The 22,640-nt window shown below is 44.8% G+C and overlaps 1 protein-coding gene and 1 long non-coding RNA gene across 6 annotated transcripts in view; one reads left to right on the forward strand and one right to left on the reverse strand.

Annotated features, from left to right (window-relative positions):
* The window catches only part of MTIF3 (mitochondrial translational initiation factor 3), a 14,721-nt gene extending 10,955 nt beyond the window's left edge, over window positions 1-3,766 (reverse strand). Inside the window, exon 1 of one of the 5 annotated variants that reach the window (XM_001915024.6) lies at window positions 3,231-3,766. The gene's annotated coding sequence lies outside the window, so the exon portion shown is untranslated. Of the gene's footprint in view, window positions 1-2,443 lie in introns of all 5 variants that reach the window. The other 4 variants (XM_023621439.2, XM_014731979.3, XM_014731980.3 and 1 more) reach the window with 4 other exon arrangements.
* LOC102150128 (uncharacterized) lies at window positions 3,351-5,510 on the forward strand. Its single transcript, XR_011427929.1, has 3 exons — window positions 3,351-3,764; window positions 4,101-4,258; window positions 4,498-5,510. It is a non-coding gene; the product is annotated as an uncharacterized lncRNA (long non-coding RNA).
* Window positions 5,511-22,640: the final 17,130 nt, after the last annotated feature.

Here is a 22,640-nt window from a genome sequence, read left to right on the forward strand (position 1 = left end):
ATGAAAGACTGTAGAGTGGACACCCCAATACCCATTCACCCAGATTCTACATGTTGCTCTCCCTGCTTTATCTATCCATCCATTTACTCCTTTTTCCATCCATTTTATTTATGTTTTGATACACTTCAAAGTAAGCTGCAGATATTGGGAAACTTCATTCTCAAAAACTTCAGCATGAATATCATTAACCAGAGTTCAATATTTGTTTACAATTCTTGTCGTTTTCTTTTGAGGAAAAATTTACATACAAGGAAATGTACAAATCTTAAGCATATCATTTGATTCATTAGTTTTGACAAGTACAAACATCTCTGTAAATAAAACTCCTATCAACCTGCAGAATATTACCGTCACCCCAGAAAGTTCCCTCATGCCTCTTCCAAGTCAATCCCCATGCCCATCCAGAAGCAGGGACTGTTCTGATTTTTCTCCATCTGGGTCTATTCCATGATTTCATACAAATGGAATCCAACAGTATGTACTCTCTGTTGTAAGGCCTCTCAGCATGTTTTTGAGATTCATCCATGTTGTTGCACGTATCATTAGTTTGCTCCTTTTTATTTCTGAGAATTGTCCCAGTATATGACTATACCATAATTTTTATTTTTATTTTTTATTTCATTTTTTGAGGAAGATTAGTCCTGAGCTAACATTCACTGCCAATCCTCCTCTTTTTGCTGAGGAAGACTGGCCCTGAGCTAACATCCGTGCCCATCTTCCTCTACTTTATATGTGGGACGCCTGCCACACCGTGGCTTGATAAGTGGTGTGTAGGTCCGTGCTGGGGAGCCAAACCTGCAAACTCGGGGCCGCTGAAGCGGAGTGCGCGGATTTGACCACTACACCACTAGGGTGGCCCCATATACTGCAATTTTTATATCCAGTGTCCAGTTGATGAACACTTACGCTATTCCTAGTTTTTGGCTATTACAAATAAAGCTGCTGTGAACATTACTGTACAAAAAAGACCAAACAATTATTCTCCAAAGGACAGCTGCATTCCCTTTCTAATATAGTATTCTGCATTACCTCTTCACAGGTAGCCCTTATGATACATTATTCCACATTACCTCTTTAGGAGGTACTGATAAGGTATTTGTAAGGCAACTTCCTGGAACATGATTTAAATGTGTGGTTATGAGAGGGCCCTATCTTGTACGAAAGTAAACTGCTTGCATGCATTTTGAAATTACATAGACTGAAAAGATGAAAATAACTTCTCTTACGTGAAAGTGTTCACGTACTGCCTGTCTTTCCTATACATCTGATATTCACAAGCTCTTATTGATACCGATTCTTTCCAGGGAGGCTGGATCGAAGTTACATAGATCCTAGTGAAATAAATACTTGTGAAATTAATTTTGCCAATGCCTAGGACTTTAAGAATCCTCTCTGACACCTTCCAAAGGAGCTTCACAAAGTCCTTGCTTCTGCCTGCAGACCTGCAAACTGCCCCACCTGCCCGATTGCAGCTGGAGTTGTGCAGCCTTGATCCCAGGGGACTGCATCATGACACTCTCCCTTGGCTCTGGCTTTGCTCTTCCAGGACCAGCACAAAGTACTCTCTATACCGAGGCCCGCTCTTTGAGAAAACACTGATTTGTAACACTAGAAAAAGCCAAGATATATCTTTGGCCAATTTCTTAACCACACTTCTTTAGCCATAAAATTTTTCATTTATTTTACTTTTTCAGTTATTTATTGAAATAACTATCCAGAAAACATTTTTTAAAAAGCTTTTACATCCAGAGCTAGACTCAATATTAAAAGTTGGACTTATTTTTGTACGTTAATCTTCTAAACGGTCATCTGCTCTTCCAGAACGCCCTATCTCAGCGGCCAGCATGATGGTCCATCCCGAGCCACAAGTCGTCTTTTCTGCTTCTGCCCTCCCTCACTCTCACAGCTAATCCAACACCAAGTCTCATCAATTTTACTTCCTAATACCACTCCACTCCATCCACCTCTCTCCACACCCACTGCCACCGCCCTAGGATAAGACATTTTCATCTCTTGTTTGCATTCCCATTAGTCTCCTTCCTAGGCTCCTACACCGCACTTGAACCCTGTAATCAATTCCCGCCTCTGCACTGCGGTCACCACCCCCAGTGCTCTCTCCACCTTAAATTGCCCTGCGACGACCAACATCTTCCATGAGGCCAAAAGGCCGTTCCCACCTCTCCACCCTCGTTATATACCAAACTTCCTTCCCTGCCGAAGCCACAACGGCCTTTCAGATTCTGGAAATGCTCTTCCCCTTGGTTTAGGAAACACCAGATGCTTGCCTGCTGCTATCATTCTTCTAATTACCTCCCTAGCTAAGCCACACCTCCCTCCTCCCTGTCTCCCGCCCCCATCTGACTGTTGAGCTCAACATTAAATGCTTCCACAGTAGGGTTTCTTTCCTTTATGGCACTTACTACAATTACAATTTTGTGATTACCTTATGACCGTCTCTCTCCTTCACTAGATGGTAATTTCTATGAAGCAGGGAATGAATCTCATTTATCCTTTATTGTATTGTGCCTGGCACAATAAACAGTAGTTCATTTTCCAGAACCCTCTCCACTCTATCTACTTTCTTAGACTGAGGCCTCTCGTGACATGGACTTGGAACTGCGGCTTTTCAGGGAGAAAACTTCTCAGGAGTCTTATACATACATGAAGCCTACTAAATGACAAATGGGGGAAAAGGAAAAATCCCACAATCCCTTAGCGACCTTCCCCAACAAAGCTTCCTCCGGGGGCTGCAAGGAGCAAGGCAACAGTCCCGTCTGCCCTTCCCGCTCCGGGGCAGAAACCAGGACCAAGCGGCCAGGAGCGCTCCGAGAATGCACACCCGGTCACGTGCACCGGCGGCGGCCACGCCCACCCCGGAAGGGGACCTGCGGCGCGCCTCGGCTGGAGAAGGGCCCCAGCGACGTAAGGCGTGCGTGCGTACGTGCGCCGGGATGGCGAAGCGGAAGGGCCAGGGGACTGAAGGAGCGGCTCCGGGCTACCGGGACAGCGGCTTGCGCCCGAAGTCAGCTTTAGCGCCTGGCTGAGTCCCCGACCCGCGGCAGGGCCTGCGGGGCCTCTCTGCGTCCCGCTCGACGGGATGGGTGGCAGTGACCTTCCAGGGACACGGCCGAGGGCAATGTCGCTTCCTCCACAGGCACGTCCCCAAGACTACGTCCTCACGCCGCAGGTTCCCCCGCTGCGTGCTCAGTGCCCCTCGCCCGTAGCTTTACCTGTACCGGCCGGCGATGAGCAAAGTCTGGCAGAAGGAGCCGGTAAACGGGCTCCGCCGTGAGACCCCTTCGCTTTCCGTAGTGGGCGGGGCTTCGCCCAGCGTCTTTTAAAGGAAAGGTGACGTGGGAGGAGCGCCTTTCCAGCTGGCGGGATAAATACCTCCGACAGAAGGTGCGGGGGGCGCGCAAGTTCCTGCTGCTTAGAGGGGCGTCTCGGACTCTGTGCCGCGCTTGCGACCGTCAGCGGCTCTTCTCGTTACGTTACGTTGACGCCAGCCTCCGTGCTTCTACGTGCCCACTGGGGCTTACAGAGGCTTGTTTCGTAAACGTCTTTTGTTTAGTAAAACGCTGTTTTAATTTCATGTTTAATAAACTGTTTCATAAGCGTCTTATAATTATTGTGCGTCGGGGAGCCCTGCCCCCTGTTTGCAGGTGAGCAGACGGAGCCGGGCGCTAAGAGGTTGCCCCGGCGGCGTCGGTGACTGCGCTCGGTGACCGCGCGGGGCCGCCGGGACAGACGGAGGGGGCCGGCGGGTAAGATTCGAGCGGAGTTGTGCTTGGGGGGCTGGGAACCGCTCATCCGTTGTCCGTGGGGTTGCGGGGGTCGCGCACACCCGCTGGGGCAGGGCCGACGCCCCGTTGTGGTCCGTGGTCCGGGGCCCTCAGGTGCCAGCCTCCTCTCCGGTGGGAGGGTCCTCGGTGGCGGAGTGGGGATCTGCAGTCGTGACAGCGAAGCCGCCCGAGTGGAGAAGACTCGCGTTTATCCCATGGGAGGAAATACGTTTATACACTGGAGTCCAGCGGAACACACTGCTTTGTCTATTCTCATTAAATAACTGCTCGAATCAGGTGTTACCTTCCTTATTACAGATGAGGAAACTAGTTCAGCCTGAAGTAGCTGCTTGGGAGCAAGGACCGAGGCTCCGTTTCCTCATCACGTCCACGGCGTCTGGCACGGAGGCGCTGATGTTGGCTGAAATAGTGAAGTGAACCCAGACGCAGCTCGTGTGTGTGACCCGAAGTCCGAGGTTAGCGTTTGCATGTTGATCCTTTCCAAGCTAAACAAGAACTAGAGATTCGTTTTATTCTTCCTCGATACCACGATGCAAGTTTGTGTAGTGTAGATGTGGGGACAGAGTGACCAGCACGGTACCTTGGCAAATGGTAGGTGCGCAGCATTTCTAAGTGCGCCGTTTATAGCATTTACCTACGGGCCTGCCAGGCTCTGTGGTAAGGGCTTTACTAATAGGAGTCATTGAATCCTCAGGACAGCCTTGTTACCCCATTTCACGGAGGACGGAACTGAAGCATAAAGAAGTTAAGTAATTTGCCCAAGGACACACAACTAGTAGAGAATCAAGAATAAAAAGACCCAGGCAGCCTGGTGCCAGAGTTGGTGCTCTGAATGCCGGATGTTCCTTCTGCTGCTGAATAAAGAAGAGCGAAGCCAAGTTCCAAGTCCGGGAGGATACTGAGCGTAATGTGTAAAATTGATGGAAGACTTGAATAGCTAAAGGAAAGACTTGAAATTTGGTAAGATGAGGATGTGAATTAAATTCACACCCAGTGATCTTGCATAGCCCAAGCTCCTGCCAGCATCCAGTTTGTAGCCCCTCTTTGAAGCCCCATCTCTAAGTGTCCAGAGTAGATGCTTTGGGAGATTTTCTAGACTGCCGTTGTCAGATGTCTCAACAAGAAGGAGATGCTTTAGTATTCCTGGAAGGAGAGGAACAGAAAAGGGGTGGGCGTTAGAGACCTGCCCTCAGAGAAGCTGTTTTTTTCATCTGCTCCCTTGAACTCTGCTTTGCCCTCCAGCTCAGTGGGACACGGCAGCTTTTAAAGAGCCTGCCTTGGGCTCAGCTCTGTCCCGGCAGACTTTGCAGACTCTTGAATAAAGACGGTAAAGCAGGCAACTGGCCCTCCTAGGACCCTTCCCTATATTTATGGCCTCTACTTGTGGAGGCATCCTTCTTGGTTTGGGGAGGTCATGTTACTGTGCCGTAAACTATCTGGTTCAGTATGTGCATAGAGGAGGACTCTCGGAGGTCTATAGAGCTTTCCCAATTATTATTGTTTCTACCCATAATTTACAAAAAAAACGAACCGAAAAATACCAAAGTGTAACTCAGTAAGATTCAAATCCTGGGGGCTCTAAAACGTCTACGTTTTCTTCCACGATGAGATTCCATGGTTGGTCCCTGAATGACACATTTTCTCACACAACGCCTATTGTGGTGTTTTGCTCTGATGAAGGATTAAAGGAGATATTTTGTCCCTGTCCTTGCCTGTCATCTTTCAGAGTCACCTCTCTCTCCGCTGGCATGGAGGGAACCTTCCGAACAAGGAGACGTGAACAAGGAGACTCGTAAGAGGCAGTTACTTAGCCCGAGGTCGTTGAGGTTCAATATATCTGTTCCACAAAGTAATTATCCTATGGGTGATTCCGTTAAGAAGTTACTAACATTAGGCTGTGACTTCATGATGCCACAATGACAGCAACAATTACTTTAAGAAGCTAATGTTAAACTAATCAAAATCCTAGGTTTATTTTGAAGTTACGTAGATGTGGCAAAGCCTGGGTGGGTTCAGATATTCAGCATATTCTCCAACAAATAGTTGTGAATGGATCATAGGTAGTTAATCTACACCTTCCTCCATTAGGTTGTAAGTTCTTATCAGGGCAGTTTTGCTAAAATGGGGGAGCCGAAGTCTTATGTGTCAGATCTATGCAGTGCCAACTAAATCTGGCTGAGAGCAGTTGTCTTGAATGGCAGCAACCTCTCATCACAGAGCCAGTTTGAATAGTTGAGAGGGTCCATGCTCTCCTGAGTTTATGTTGACAGACTTGTCAAAAAGGACACGGAAAGCAAGGTGCGCAGGGAGCTCTGGCTGAGCGTGAGGTCGCTCAGGACAAACCTCCTGGAGATGCTCTCAGCCCAATCCTGTGTCTGCTAGCATCACATCAGAAAGCTGGTGGCCTCACCGAGTGTCTGCCGTTTATCCTCAGGCAGAACTGTGATTAATCCATTCCAAACACGTAAACATCCAGAAACAACAACAAAGAAAGAAAACTGCAGGCGAGGAGATTTAGCCCTCCCTCAGGAGCTCCTGTCAATGTTTTAAAGGACTTAGGGGTCTTTTCCTTTAAGTAACCAAAATCCCTCGTGTGGCTACTTCTGCCAGTTCCCCAGAGGAGCTGGAGAACATCTGGTGACCACATCTGTGTTAAACCCTTTATGTGCTCTCAAACTATTATTTGATTCAGAATAAATTTCTTTATCATGTGTAAGATTTCCCATAACATTAGACTCCAGATTAATCATTTCTCTTGTCAAAAAATGATGGCCCCAATTATTAAAACATGATGGTGGTTGTGAATGAGCAAAATAAATTTGTCTGAAGTGAATGACGTAATGAATTTTTTAAAAAGCTTTCATGTCTGCAAAATAAAAGAGTATTTATATATAGAAGGTCCATTTATCTTCTGTGAAAAGTCTCTTTTGCAACTGAGTGAAGCAGAAAACAGGTTCAAAAGTCTCCTTTGGAAAAACAACAGAGCCATGTGTTTCCATTTCAAAGGGATTGAGTTTTGGGGTGATTCAGTTAACTTTGGTCATTTTGAAACCCTTAATGAAAATAATTCCCATTACCCTCATAGGACATCATGCAGAAATATAAAGAGCTAATACAAGAAACCTTACAAAACATTACACAGTGTTTACTACTGTGTAAATCAGAGCAAAACAGGACCAAGTTATTAGTGTTTTACATTTTAAATAAAACTCAGTAATGTTTTCAAACACCCAAATGAGATCTTCTAGTTACGAGGCTGTATAAGGAAGGCAGTACTGACAGCAAATGTAATGTTAGTGATAAAACAAGTTCGTATTCTTACTGTTTCATATCTTTGAGGGAAATGGAATTAAAGGCAAATTATCCCATTTTGGAGGGTTCCTCCGATGTGGAGTTTGCACGTTGACTGTACAGGGAGACTCTCCACTGTACGTTTCCGTCATTGTTCGGCTGCTCTCCCCCGAAAGTTGCTAGGGTCCTCTGCAAAGATTGTAAAGGCTGCTTTGTTGGCAGCCTGGGATGCATCCGTGCCCTCACCAAAGTGGAAGTGAAAGCTCTCAGTTTTCCTTCTTTCTTTTTTTTTTGCAACAGTAAATCTACTAATTTTACAGTCAGTTGCACAACAATAGGTTAATTTGTGTGAAGTCTGCGTTCACAAAGAAAACCCAAACTTCAGGGGCTTGAATGCCTGGAACTGCAGTGTGATCGCTGAAGGGTAGACTCGCTCCCAACTTGCTCTGGAAGGATGCGGGCAGCCCACTGTCACCTGCTCTTCCGCACAGGTGCTGACCCCTCGGTCGATGCAGGGCCTCCTGATGGGGTAGCAGGAAGGCTGGGCTTTTGTGTGCCACAGAGAACGCTTTTGCAAGGACTGGGCTGGTTTTCTCCAGCAGCCACAGGAAGCAGAAGAAAGAAAAGAGTAAGGGCCACTGTGAGGGTCAGAGTGGGTTAAATTTAGTTAACATCAGAGGTTATAGCTTTTAACAAGAACTTCGAGAAAACTTATTCGAAGATGCAATTTGGTTCTTCTTTGTCAACTTTTCTTTTTTTTTACCCTATTGATCGTGACGGCTTAACAAAGTTTTTATATGCTAGAGGTTTTCGTCCTTTAGGGAATAAAGGACTGTGTTCCTAAAAAGAGATGCAGGTGGAGAACCTTATTATAAAGCTTCCATGATTTTCAAATTGGGAGCTTTAAAATAGTCTCCCTGCTTGACTAAGTCAAAAATAATTTGTGAGGGTTGTTGAAAAAAATCCCCATTAGAAATGGAGGAATGTTTCAGCAGTCAAATGCAGAGGCTCAGTTTTCTAGAAGCTTCTTTGTGTGTATCTTATTTTCAACCATTCTAGTATAGTTTTCCCAGTTGTTATTCACAATTACCAAAGAGGCCTCTTAAGTTTCCATATGTGCATTTCTTTAAATTTAGAGCGTAATATTGGACAGAACTAGTTGCTTATTGTATTTCTATGTAAGCAAAAAAGATGGCCACAGATTTCTGTGTATGTCATTTATACTCTTGTCATTCTGTTACTCCACATTTTCTGTTCAAGGACTGAATTGTTATGGAAATTGGTCTTTCAAAAGGGAGTCGTGTAAACTCGAGCCTTTCGATTGGAAACTCACACCTTTCAAAAGGTGTGATTACCCAGGACTGACCGATGTTGAGTGTCTTGCCTCATAGGAAGGCCTCATGTATTATTTAGCTTCATTTCTACGATAAATAAGAGGCTTGACTTTTTTGGAGGGACTGTATGCGTTCATTTAGCTGAGGTTTTAGAATGCTGGGCTTGGATTTCCAAGCCTTGTTTTCTATCCGATGGCGAGCAGGGTAAGCGGAAGGTACACATCTGAGTGCTGTACTGTAATTTGCATTTGACAGCGTGTTTGTTTTAGGTAGGGTGAGGACTCAGTTGTTATTTGGGAAATAAGATGATTTGTATATGAGAATCTTCTGGATACCTAAGCTTACCTCTCAAATGAACACCAAACTTCTTACCATTTTGAATAAGAGTATTTTATATGATGTATCACAAGCTTTATTGCTTTCTGAAACGTGGTATAATGAATGTTTTTTTGAAGAATGGGATATCATTATGACTATCCATATTATATGGTGGTATATAATACCGTCACACCTGTATTAAATGCCGCTGCACTGTGTGGCCCAAACTGTCATAGTTTTTGAATTGGCAATTCTACTTTTCATAGGTTGTGTTACTCCTCTCTTGCCGTTATACTGTTAGCTACCCTTTCTTGTTGCTGTAATTGCTTACCTAAGTTTGATAGTTCTTCCCCCAAAATTCTGCTCAGCGTCAAATTTGATCTCACCTGGCCAAACGCAGGTGTTGCTTAAGGGCCCTTCCGGCTCTCTGTCTCATCTTATCCTAGATCAGCCCACATGCCACAGCCAGGGTAACCTGGTTTGAGTAAAGCTCCATTCACATCATTTTCTTGCTGAAAACACTTCTGGAGCTTTTCCTGCGGCCTGCCTGCTGGATTGGGTTGTGCTGTGGCGCTCTGGCGTTTATGGCCCTCTGCGGCATGTCTATAGCCTATTGTAGCTGACAAGTCAGTCAGTTTGTCTGCTCTGCCCAGCCCCTTTCTCAGTCTCCGCTCCTGCACATGGCCCTCGGAAGGGGAGCCTTACCGTCCGGAAGTCCTGCCCCCGTGCCCTCTTTCTGTTCACAGCTGACTGGACCAGGGGAGAGGCCTGACCTGCAGGAAACCAGTCCACCGACTGTGACAACTTCCAGATTCAAACTGGGAGATTTGTTAGGTGTCAAAGAGTACTTGTGGCAGGGATACCAACTGGATGTCCATCCTCCTCTTTCCCAGGTTTTAGCTGGGACATAGCTGCCCAGAATAAAGACAGTATGTGCACTCCCTTACAGATAGGGCTGGCCGTATGACCAAGTTCTGGCCAGTGGAGTATATGAAGTGGGATAACAGTAAGTTCTGGGAAGGTCCTCATTTATGCTTGTTATCCTGGTATAATTATTAATAGTGAAGACTTCTCTCATGATGGTTCCAGTTTAGATGGCTTATTACACGGTCACTCTAAATAAGCAGATATGTGCAACTTCCAGAAAGTTCTCTCAGAAAGAGAGTGTGCTCTTCTCCCCTTCCTTTTTTCTGCTGGCTGAAAGGTAGACATGATAGCTGGAGCTTGGTCAGCATCCTGGAGCATGAGGGGCTCATGAAATGGAAACCATGCGTGGTAGAGCAATGAGATAGAAGGAGCCGGAGTCCTGACACCATGGCACACCATGCCTCTGGATTTCTTGACTGTGAGAAACAAGCTTTTATATTGCAGCTGAACCTACTCCTAACCGACACAGTGCCTGAGCTAAAAAGGCTTATAGAGTTGTTTATTTCACAGTACAAGCCCATGCCACGTGCAGGCTGGAGTTCTTCAAGCAGATGAGTTGGTTTGCAGAGAGAAGTAGGAAAATGGAATAGACCTCTAGACAGAACTACATGGAAAGACAAGGGCCTGTGGGGGCCCTGTGAGAAATGGGGGCAGGAGACTTCATTTCTGCCTTTCTAATGCCAGTCCCCGTGGGGTCCCCCGGTCTTCATTTCCTGTCTTTCGATAACTCTTCGGTGGATTTTCTCGTGGTAACTTTTTGTTCATTGCAGCCAGACAGCATCTTCACAGCTGTGACTCCCTCTTCACCCCGCACTGCCGAGCAGCCAAATGACTAGCTTGTGTTCCCTAACCATATGCCTGTCCATGCTCTACCTACTGCCCGGAATACGGAGCCCTCTTTCAAGCCCTAGCCCAGGTACCACCTCTTCCCTGAAGCCCTCCCTTAGCCTGACTGAATGAATTTCTCCCTTTCTTGGACCACTGTCATTTTATTTTTGCTTCTTCTGTGGCATTTATTTTTCTTTGTCTCCTAATAGAGTTACTCGGCATCTCCTGCCCTCCACATTGTCAGCTGCTTAAAGGCAGGGACTGCATCTTTGCTAGCTCTTACGTCATCTGTAGTTTTATGTCGCCTGAGGCCCACGTATCTCTAATGTACGCTGAGTATTTGTTGACGTTGTGGGCAGTAAAACACACAGCTAGCCTATTCAAATGGTCTCTGACCATTTGAGAGAAAGCGACTCTCTGTGAATAGGTGTGCGAGCTCCGTGCAGGTCTCGTGTCTTTTAGAGGCTTTCTTCTCCTTTCTGGCTTTGAGTTGAGAGGACTTAACAAGAGACCATGAGGTATTTTATCACAGTTTTAGGAGGAACCTTTCTAAGCCCCTGTGGGAAGCTCTGCTGAGATAGGCATCTTTGATAGAAACAAACTCCTTGGCTAAGCATGCTTACTACTGTAGTAATTGACACTAATTGAATTAGAAAGTCTAAACAATTGATGAAAAAAATCCCAGAGAAAGTCTGTGTCTCATAAAGGAGTAGCTGGGTCTTTGGATTTCCTTGTATGAGTTATTACATTATAGACTCTGTAATTGCAACCTACACTCCATGTAATCATCATCATCATTGTCAACAAGATTATTAAATGATCGCATGTGTAACCTTGGGCTGACCTTGCTGCCTCTAAGACAGGAAGTTCACAAAGCAGTAGAAAATTCAGTCTAACTACTTCATTAATTTTCTGTACATAATTGATGGATTTTTATGACTGATTTGGTCAAATGTTTTGGTTTTAACGTTCACAGTAAAAAAACAGACATCCTAAAATGGATCCATGTGTAAGTATAATTGCAACTTTATTACTGTAAGAGCATGTGACAATAATGGGGACTAATGAAGGAAAAGGTGTGGGTGGCTCGCATCTACGATGCATCATTTATAGGCTGTAATGGACAGCCTTTGACAAATTATAGCACTCCCTTCACACTCAACCATCGTGTCATGACGCACTGGTGTGCTTAAGTTTTTAATATTAATAATCATTTAAGTCACAAAAGTTGCCACGGATTTTAGTTATTTAGTTTTATTTTTTACAAATTAGAATGGATTTGAAGTTATTCTTTCTACACTTGGCCTCTAGCTCACTTGCCTCCTTGAATGGGGGAGAGAGAGCCTCTGAGTTACAGGAGGAGCTGCGTCTTATCCCAAACCTGGTTAGACCAGGCTGGCGCATGCTTCCTGGACACCCAGAGGGTGGCCAGAAGGCTTGCGCAGGAGCTTCGTCACACCCGTGTGGGGCTGCCCCAAAGGGAGATAACTGCTTTCCCAGGCAGAGGGGACAGCATGGATGAAAGGTCAAAACCACGCTGAGAAACACCTTAATGTTAATGTAACAACGTAACAAAGTCAGAGAAGAAAACACAGGACAAGGAAGAATTCTCCCAGTGTAGAGAGGTCTGGAGAGTCACGTGGCCAACTGCTGGTTGCCAATAAGGCTGAGCAACTGGGAGTGCAGACCTGGAGCCAGGGGCCTTAGGTCAGCTGATTCGGTGGCTGGTCCAGTTACTTACTCTCTGTAAACCTCTGTGTCATCGTCTGTTATACGGGGATGACAAAAGTATCTTCCACATAGGTTTTTTAACATTTAAAAAACACACACAGACACTCATACAAACACATGCAGTCCCTGGCGCATGCGGGTGTTCAACAAATGTTAGCTATTAAAGTAACCAACAGAAAACATGCTCATGAAAAGTAAAAGTGTGTCATTCAAAGAAAAGACTTGGATAAGCCTTTTAGGAACAACAGCAGATTCAATTGTATTGGCTGAATTTTCCCTGATCCCAAACCAATCTTTTTCTATCACCTTTTTAATTTCCTTATTTGTAATCTGGTTTAAAGCTGGGTTATAAAAGCAATCTTCCTCATTTTCTCTTGTTTTTATTCATTTTTCTTAATGCCCTGTTATTGTAATACCTGGTAAGCATGTTATAGCATGGCTTAACTTTCCTAGGCTTCTTTGATTGAGTGAATCTTTTGTTTACAAGGAGCCTATGAATTTGTGTACATTTTTTAGTTACTGCCTTTTCAAGGAAACTGAATAGTTGAATTTAAAATGGAATGGTGATGACAAAAAAAAGCATTAAAATAACGTCTTAAGGGGCCGGCCCCATGGCCGAGTGGTGAAGTTTGTGTGCTCCACTTTGGCGGCCCAGGACTTCACCGGTTCAGATCCTGGGTGCAGACATGGCACCGCTCAACAAGCCACGCTGAGGCAGCGTCCCACATGCCACAACTAGAGGGACCCACAATTAAAAATACACAATTACGTACCGGGGGACTTTGGGGAGAAAAAGACAAAAATCTTTAAAAAAAAAAACCATATGTATTTAAAAAAAAAGTTTTAAATCTTGACAGTGAATGAATTTAAGGATTTAAAAATTGAAGGAGAAATTCAAATCAAAACTACAATGAGATACCACTTCACATCTACTGGAATGGCTAGAATCAAAAAGAAAAACAATGCCAAGTGTTGGCAAGGATGTGGAGAAATTGTACCCTCATAAATTGCTGGTGGAAATGTAAAATGGTGCAACTATTTTGGAAAACAGTCTGGAACTTTCTTAAAAAAGTTAAACATAGACTTACGATATGACCCCAAAATTGTATTCCTAGGTATCTAGCCAAGAGAAATGAAAACACATGTCCACACAAAAACTTGTACATGAATGTTCATAGCAGCATTATTCACAATAGCCAAAAGTGGAAATAACCCAGATGTCCATCAACTGATGAATGGATAAACAAAATGTGGCATGTCCATACAATGGAATACTCTTTGGCCGTTTGAAGGAATGAAAATACTAACACGTGCTACAACATGGATGAACCTCAGAAACATTGTGGGCAGTGAAAGAAGCCAGTCACAAAAGAACACACTGTTTTTCCAGTTATATGAAATATCCCAAAATGGCAAATATAGAGAGACAAAATAGAATAATGGTTTCCTAGATCAGGGGGTGGAAATGGAAAATGATTATGAATAGAAAAGAATCTTTTTTTAGAGTGATGGAAGTGTTCTAAAATTAGATTGTGGTGATGGTGGCTTAGCTTTATAAGTTTACTGAATTCATTGAATTGTACACTTAAAATGGATTGATTTTATTGTATGTAAATTTTATGGTGTGTATTGATGTTATATATCAATATGGCTATTTAAAAAATAAATAAAAAACCAAAGGAAACATTATTTTAATAATAACATAATTAAAACACTTCTAGGAAAATGCTATTATATAACAAGATTGTCATTTTACCAAATTTCTGTTCTTAGTGTTGCATCTGTTTTATCTTAATAACCTGTAAAATGCTCATTGGGATGTCAAATATGAACAGCGTTTTTATTTTCCTAAAATTATGTAAAAAAGTAGTTTGTATTTATTTCAATTTATGAGGTGTTAGGAATATATTTATTTTCCCCAGTGAGTTGGTATTTCATGGAATTCAGGGCACTCAGATTTTATACTTTTGCCTTAGCAATTTAAAAATATAGCAGTATTTTCATGAAGTTTGTTTAAAAAGTGTCATAACTTTAAAATATCATTTTGGTTACTGTCGATAGAATATTATGTAAAATGAAAATTAAAACGCAGGTAAAATTTGATTAGGTTATATATGAGTCAGTTTTAGGGAGAGAGATTTTATAAATTCAGGCTGTATAAATGGAATTTCTTTTATAAATTAACCTGTATAAACAGTAAAGCTTATTATTCCACAAGAATACAGATATCTTGTTTTTACCCACAATTGTCTAAAACTTTCTCATGAGAGGAGGCTGCACGAGAGCTGACCTTTCCTATTCAAAGTGTTGGAGTGTCCACGGTGTGCTGCAGAAGCTGGATCTAGAAATTAGTCCCACGGATACCACAAGAATTTCTATCCTGTCCTTAGACCCTTCCGTGAAAGCCTTGTCCTGCTGGTTTAAGGGTTTCGGTCGCAGTCTGACTGTGGAATAATTCTTACATGCCCTGAAGATACTGTTTTGCACGGGAGTCAGGCTTGCAAGGAAAGGAACCCAATGGTTTGGTGAATTTTGTCTCTGATTCCACGGCTGGTGACCCTTGGCTTTCCTGAGGGGGGCAGCACACACAACCGTTAGGAAAGCTACACAGAAGTCTGTGTAGGAGGGGCATTGACAACAGAAAGGATTTGTCAGCCAGGCACCAACAGTTAGAAAAGGCTCCAGGACAAAGTGAGTACATGGGGGTCAAATAACCCCGGGAAGTCACTTCCCAGAGCCCAGCGCCCAGCACCCTAGAATTAGTGCTGCAGTCCAGCTCAGACAGTGGATGCCCTGGGCGGCAGCGCTGGACTCTGTGCTGTAGTTGCCGGCAGTCTAATTTTCAGCATCAGTGCCTTCCTGGAACTGATACTGTAGCTTAGCTACGAACCTGGACGACCCAGCCACGTGTACATATAGGGAAGTGGTGTGAGTGGCAGCAAATTGTGGTGCTCAGCCAGCAAGAAGTGCCTGGCATTTCCCATCATGTTCCTTCTGACTGTCCCAGATCTGCTTCCCCCAGGCTCCCTGGGGCTTTTCCTGCCTCCAAGATAAGGGCTGGGTGTGAGATCTTTGCGAATTCTTCCCTGATGTTCCTTTCTGAGGATGCCTCCTCTCTGGTCTTATTGATGAAGGGTTCTATCTTGTTTTTGAGAAAGAGAATTCTGGGTCAGAAAACTGAGCCTCAACCCCCACGAGTCCTGGTCTGAATTAAGGCTCCTACAGATCCCACGTGGCCCCAGCATGAAGGCTAAATGGCTTCAGGGTACATATTAATAATAATGATATGCTACACATGCGTATATACCGTTTACTATGTGTGTGAGGCACTCTTCTAAGTACTTTACATATATTGACTCATTCAGTTCTTGTAAAAACTCAATGATCAAGTACTGTTAATTGTTCTTCTTATATATCCTTGCATAGATAAGGAAACTGAGGCAAGAGAGTTGTCCAAGGTCACACAGCTACTAGATGGCAGAGCTGGGATTAGAACCTAGGACGTCCGTCTTTAGAGTTCATGCTTTTAGCTACTGTTCTATAAATGAGAGTTACAATAATATTGTGGTTTGTTATTTCTATAATAACAATAATAGTGATTTATTGTTATTATCAAACTGAACATATACCTAGGTCTTACTTAAAGTGAATTATAACCCCAGAAATTCCTTCGCTTTTCAAAAACACTGCTAGGAAGGCGATACTGAAAATCACCTACTATGAAGGAATATTTGTATTAGAATATACTTTATCCTCAAAATTCTTTCTGTTCAGTGTGGAGGACAGAGCTCCGTAGTGAGAGTTGGAGGGCCTGGATTTATTTCCTAACTCCGTAGTTTCCCTCCTATGGTTCTTTGAGCAATGAATTTTGATTCTCTGGACCCTTGCTTCTTTATCTGTAAAACAGGGTGAGAGAGCCACGGAATGGCATGGATCAAATAAGATAAATTAAAATATTTTGGAAACTATAAAACAAATGTAAGATGTTATTAATCTCCTAATCACAGGTCCCCTGAAATACTTATCTCTGAATAATTTTCTGACTTCTATGCATAAACTAAAGAGGAGATATGCTATGTAAACCAGTACTACTCTATGTATGGTCCGTGGGCCAGCAGCATCAGCAGCATCTGGAAGCTTCTTAGAAATGTAGTTTCATGGGCCGATTCGCAGATCTCAGTAGATTCGGAAACTGTGGGCATGGAGCCCAACAAGCTCTCCAGGGGATTTTGATGCGTGCTAAAGGTTGAGAAGCACTCATGTGGACGGTTTCTTCATTCATTCATTCAATAAATATTTATGGAATGTCTCTAGAAGGGGCCAGGCGCTGTGCTGGGAGGATAAGACACAGCTGCCATCCTCAAGGAGAGTGTATCCTTCTTAATGAGCTCCTTTTCAGTCTTCAAGATTCTGTTCCAATGCCTCCTCGAGGACCCAGTGCGACTCCGTCCTGCCCTTGGGCAACTCCTGATCTACAGAGAGATGAGCTCCCAGCCACTCTGACTGCGCCATGGTGACTGTTGCTTTACCAAGGTGGCAAGATTCCAAAAGGACACAGCGCAACAGACGGGCAGGGGCAGGGAGAGCAGTGGCCCAGAACTTGGGTGGTGAAGGAAAGGGAGAGCCCCAAAGAGGGGCCGCTCCCCAAGTTCAGGCTGTGGAGGGTCTCTACCCAGCCCTCCTGGGAAGAGAAATAAAAATGAATGTCAAAGCTCCCAGCCCTGTCGTTTGCTGCCCGCAGTCGTCTGAGCAGACTGTGAAGTGGACGGTGTAAACGTCTGAGTCTCCTGCAGATTCATGCGTGCTCCAACCAGCGCTTCCACTGTTGTCCTAGTGAGGCCCAGGGCTAAGGGCCCTGCTGAGCGGTGGCAGTGGGCATTAGCTGAACTGATGTCCCGACTCTGGTGGCTGCAGTCCAGAATCTGGGGCGCAGAGTCAGGAGAACGAGGTAAACTGCAATCCTTTCAGCATATTGCTCCAGGAGAGCTCAGTGTTGACCATGGGCTCAGTGCGACACCTATTGCATTACCAAGTGGCTGCAGTGTCTGTGCTGTCCCCTGGGAACATGGACAAACAAGAGGGTATGACTGTGGCTGTCTTAGAAGGGGCACATCGAGCAGTTCTCCTTGATTGGCCTCCTGTGGATTGGCATGCTTCCCAACCAGAGGCCGCCTGGCAGCGAGGAACAGAGTGTGGGCTTTGCTATTGGGGGAAACTGGGCCTAGGCCCTGACCTTGCCATTGGTCAGCTGTGACCTTGGGCAGATCGCTGAACTTCTCTGTCTTTGCTTACTCTACTGTTGAATGAGGATAATTTTAATATGTAGCTGGAGTGTCTCATAAATGTTAGATACAACAATATTATTGCTATTATTGTTTTATGATCAAATATTAGATGAAGTGCTATGGGATGGGCAGGTTCAAGGTTTCCATAAACTGGCAATGACATAATCACTCCTAAAGAACCATTAACCTTGGGTCTGCCCAATCAGAAAGGCTTCAGGGGATAGCCCGTTGGGGCAGGTAACCTCTAAGAGTATGTGCCCTCTGCTTGGGTGGCCTGGGGTTCGCCGGTTCAGATTGTGGTTGGGGACCCACGTGTAGCTCATCAAGCCATGCTATGGCTATGTCCCACGTGCAAAAAATAGAGGAAGATTGGCACAGATGTTAGCTCAAGGACAGTCTTCCTCATCGACCGCCCGAAAAAAAAAGCCGCAGCCAAGGAGGGGGAGGCCGAGGCTGAGAGGAGGTGCCTTCACATCCAGTGGTCCCTGTCTGAGCCTCAGCAGAAAGGGCTGTCACTCCTCTCCCCATCTGCCTGTAGTTGTCTACACCTTCTCTTCTCTCTACACTCCACACGGGGCAGAATTTCAGGAGAGATGGTCTTCGATTGGTTGATCACTTGGAACCCTTCCAACTACATTCCTCAGTCGTTGGGGACTTCCTAAATGTAAGACTGATGCAGAGCGCTCTGCTCATTCCACGTTCCTGCCAGCAGTTCCCAGACCGGAGAGCTGTGACAGGGCGTTCTGGGGCCCGAGACCTTATGCAAAATTATGCTTGAGCTTTTCCTACTGCTCTTCTGTTTGGAGGTGGGAAGGGGCAGGAAGCTGGTGAAGAGGACGTGTGGAGCGGAGGAAGCAGTGCGCTGGAGGCTGGGGCTGGGCCGGGTCGTAAGACAGAACTGGGTTCACAAACACGGAGGCCCGTTTGACGCGTCGACTCCTCCTGGAGACGCCGCCCAGCCTTTGTGGTGCCTTCAGAGGGGCTATTTATACATTCCAGTCTCCGCTTCAGAGTTGCCTCCTGTGTTGGCGACACTGCGGCTTTGCTGAAGTTGTGTTTAAAAAAGAAAGTAGTAATTATGGACTGCACACCCAGATGCGGGGGTCTGAACGAATCCAGAACACAGGCTTTCACAGGAGCGCTGTACTCCTGCTGCTTCAGGGGGAAGCTGGAATCCTCTCCATGTCTAGCCAAAGCAAGCTTCCTGGAATGAATTAAATAAGGATTTTCTTGTCCTTGAAATCCAGCCATATCATGGGTTTTTGGGTCCATATTTTGACTTTTCGCGGTGATGTTTTTATCCCTCATCCTTCACACATAATGGAGGGAGCGGGTAGGGAGAAGATGGAGACTGAAACGTCTGATCCTAAAGCAATCTTTGCCTTTCACGGCCCTGAATTCTGCCTTCCTCTCCACGTCTAGCTCAGCAGTGTATTTGCCAGAAGCGTGGAGATTTCATACCAAATTCTCAGGACATGCCCAGTTGCTCTCTGAACGAGAGACCCCAAGAGAGAGCAGCATAAGCACCTTTCAGCTGAGCCCTGATCAACCTCAGAATCATGAGAAGTAATGAGATGCTGGTCATTTTAAACCACTGAGTTACGTGGTAGTTGTTACGTAGTAGTAGATAACCAAAACGTAATCCATTAGACAAATATTAAGGAAGTGGAAATATTACTCTTTTAGAAAGCAAAAAGGTAATATTTATCAAAATCTAGGAAGGTATTTATATCCTTTGCAGCAGAAATCTTACTCCTCTAATATTATTGTACAAAAATTATTCAATAAGCAAAAACCTGTATGCATCAAAAGTGTTCATTGTAGCATTAAATTTTTAAAACTTAAAATATATAATGGAGCAAAACAGTGATAGGTTTGATAAATTGTAACACATCAGTACATGAGAATGTTACTCTGGTTTTTAAAATGGTACAATAGAATCCTTCTTGTGCAATTCAACTGGAGACAGTGATAAAAAATACATACACATTTAAAATATTTATTTTTACTTAACAAATACATAGTTACATTGATTTGTCGGCCTTTTTTGAGTATGAGTCCGCTGCCTTGAGTTCCAAATTGTCTTGTGCATAATGCCACCCATACCACGTGTGCTGTGAGAAATTAAAGACATTCAGGAAGCAATATGAATGCAGAATCATCTAGATTCCCTCCCCCACCCTGGTTTTTACAGTTATCTCACTATATCTATTTCAACAGTCTTTGTTTTTAGTGACTCTCTTTTATGAGATTTGCAACTTGGTTCTTATTGTCCTTTCTGCACTCATGTTTCAATGGTTTATGTAATATTTAATTGAATTGAGTAATTATAACATCAGGTATGACTGGCAAGAACAGATTTGGGGACAAACACAACTGCCTTTTGGTCAGAGGATCATGCAAGGTGAGGGCAGAGTGTGCAGGGGGCAAAGAGCCTGGCCACTGTCCCCAGGTAGCCGTCAGGGAGCCTCTCAGCACGGGTCGTGGGGACCATGATGACCAGTTACGTGGAGCGCAGAAAAGAGGCCTTCTGCTCTAAATGTGAATGTGACATAAAATACGGAACCATTATGCTTTAATGTTAAGCAGAGAAATAAAAAATGCATGTATATGATGGCAAGAAGAAGTAAAAAACGCAATCATGTGGACGAACACTGTGACAGCATATCTCAACAACCCAGTTCCGATAACGGACAGAGTGGGAACTGTTCTTGACGGCAGTGTAAATAAACACGTGCTGGGCCTGGAGTGGATCCCTTGACCAGGTTAAATTCATCTCAAGGTGGAGTATGGGAGGCCTTCAGGGCAAAGCTGAGCGAGAACTTTGCTCACCAAGCTTGTTAGAACCTGAGGAAAATAAGTCGCGAAGGTTGTGGAAGTTGTTTCCTTAGTGAATCCTATTTGGTGGAGCATTAATGTGGCAGGATCTCTTTGTGTAGCTACATCTGTAGTCCAAGGGCTGAGCTAAGTGACTTCTTCCCAGTTTTCTGCATTTGTGAAGTGGTAAAGCTTCAGTATGCTCTAAACAAAACTTCTCTGTCTTTCTGACATCTAATTGATCATAGGGTTACTTAGGGTGGCGCATTGGATCTTTTTGATATTATTTGTATGTTTCGATAGAGAGAGAAATTAGTAGAGTCTGGATTATCTGTGCAATAGAATAAGAATGGTCATGATAAAATTTATAGTTTGACTTTGGAAGGTATTTTTATGTTTCAAAATCAACTTCTTCAATGTTTGGATAAATTACTACCATTAAACTAAATAATGAAAACAAAATTCACTCAACACTCCATTCATGAGCACCCACTGTGTCCCAAACGCTGGTGTAGAAGCTGGGTATGTCACCGGTCCTGCCTTCAAGGGGTTTGTTGAGTCTAATCTGTACCAACCTGGAATGCCAAGGTATGACAGAATTCAGCTAGCCCATGCCTCCTGTTTCACAGATGAGGAAACTGAGGCATGAAGAGAATGAGTAACTGTCTTACAATGTCGAGCCAGCTGGGCTCTGTCATTTCATTTTAGTTCCTGACTTAACGTTAATAAGACATGTTAGTTAGCAAAGCAGCGTGGGGTTGATTCCAACTATGTAACATTCTGGAAACGGCAAAGCCATGGAGATTCTAAAAGGATCAGTGGTTGCCAGGGGTTGGGAGGGACATAGAGGATTTTTAGGGCAGCTAAACTGTTTTGCGTGATACCACAATGGTGGATGCATGTCATTATACATCTGTCAAAACCCATAGAACATACAACACCAAGAATGAGCCCTAACGAAACTATGAACTTTGCGTGACAATGAAATGTCAGTGTAGGTTCATCAATTGTAACAAGTGCACCACTCAGGCGGGGGATGTTGATAATGGGGGAGGGTGTGGAGATGGGCCATATGGGAGCGCTGTACTTTCTTTTTGATTTTAATGATCGGTTAGAATCTTCTGTGTTTACTGTTTATGTTCATATATATGTATTACATATGAGGTTCTCAATGAAAATAACTAATCCAAAAAAGGGAAAGCTTCCAGAAACAAAGATGGGACGGTCGGGTTTAGAAGGCACTGAACCCTGGTCTGTGGAGTGACGTGGATCCAAATCAGCTGCCTCCAGCGAAGGGATGGCGAGAGCGGCTTCTGTCTGGGTGCAGAGAGTTAATCACGCCCAGTGTGGTGGAAGCACCACGGGAGAACGCGACAGGGGCCAGGAGTCTTGTCCCCATCTCTGCAGTACGAGGGAGGTAACTACACTGCCTGGCTTGCCTGGGACGCATCTGGGATTCTCCAGGAAGAGCTGGTCGTGCCCGATGAGGCCCTGGATCCAGCAGCATCGGAGTCCCCCAGGAGCTTGTTGGAAAAGCAGGCTCTCGGGCCCTACCCCAGACCTGCAGAATCCGATCTGCAATGCAGGGTGACGCGCTCTGCTGAGGACTCGCCGGGGAGCTGGGGCCAGCCCCAACCACTGCTCTTCTCTGGAGCAAAGCAGAGCCCTTTGGGTGTGGCCAGAGCAGCCTGCCTCCGCGGCGGTCACCTGACTTCAAACCACCCGTCTCTGTAGGGCCCAATGACCAGATACCATTAACTACTGGGTGTCTCTGGAGCACCCCCAGCCCCTGAGGACGGCCACACCATGGGCAGGAGGCCCTGGACTTTGACACTGCCTTGTTTCCTGGAAATGATACACTCCCCCTGAAGTGGCCGCTCTGAGGCTTACCCTGGGGGACTGGCTTGTGGGCACAGAGCCCAAGCACTGAAACAATCTCATCAGGAAAAAAGACGCTGAGATTATGGGGTGGGAGCGACTTCTGATCTTTCCTGAGGAAGGCTTGTTTGTGTAAAATTGCCACTTCTCGTGATACTGGCTCCTCTAGGTTCAGCTCCCGTGCCCTGTTTTTGCAACTCAGAGCTCTGAAGTGCATTGTGATTTATGGCTACTGTCCTCAAAGCCACCTGAAAACAAGAAGCCCCTCTTCACCTGGACACACAGCTGATACAATAACCGCTAATAACAGCTCTTATTTCGTGTGCATCAATGATCTTGCAGCTGGACGTGATGGAAGTGGTTTTAAATCCAAGCGTGTCTGACCCAAGAGGCGATTTCACCCTTTATGCTATAATGCTACCAGGTAT

This window comes from Equus caballus, chromosome 17, assembly GCF_041296265.1.
Source record: "Equus caballus isolate H_3958 breed thoroughbred chromosome 17, TB-T2T, whole genome shotgun sequence".
NCBI lineage: Eukaryota > Metazoa > Chordata > Mammalia > Perissodactyla > Equidae > Equus > Equus caballus.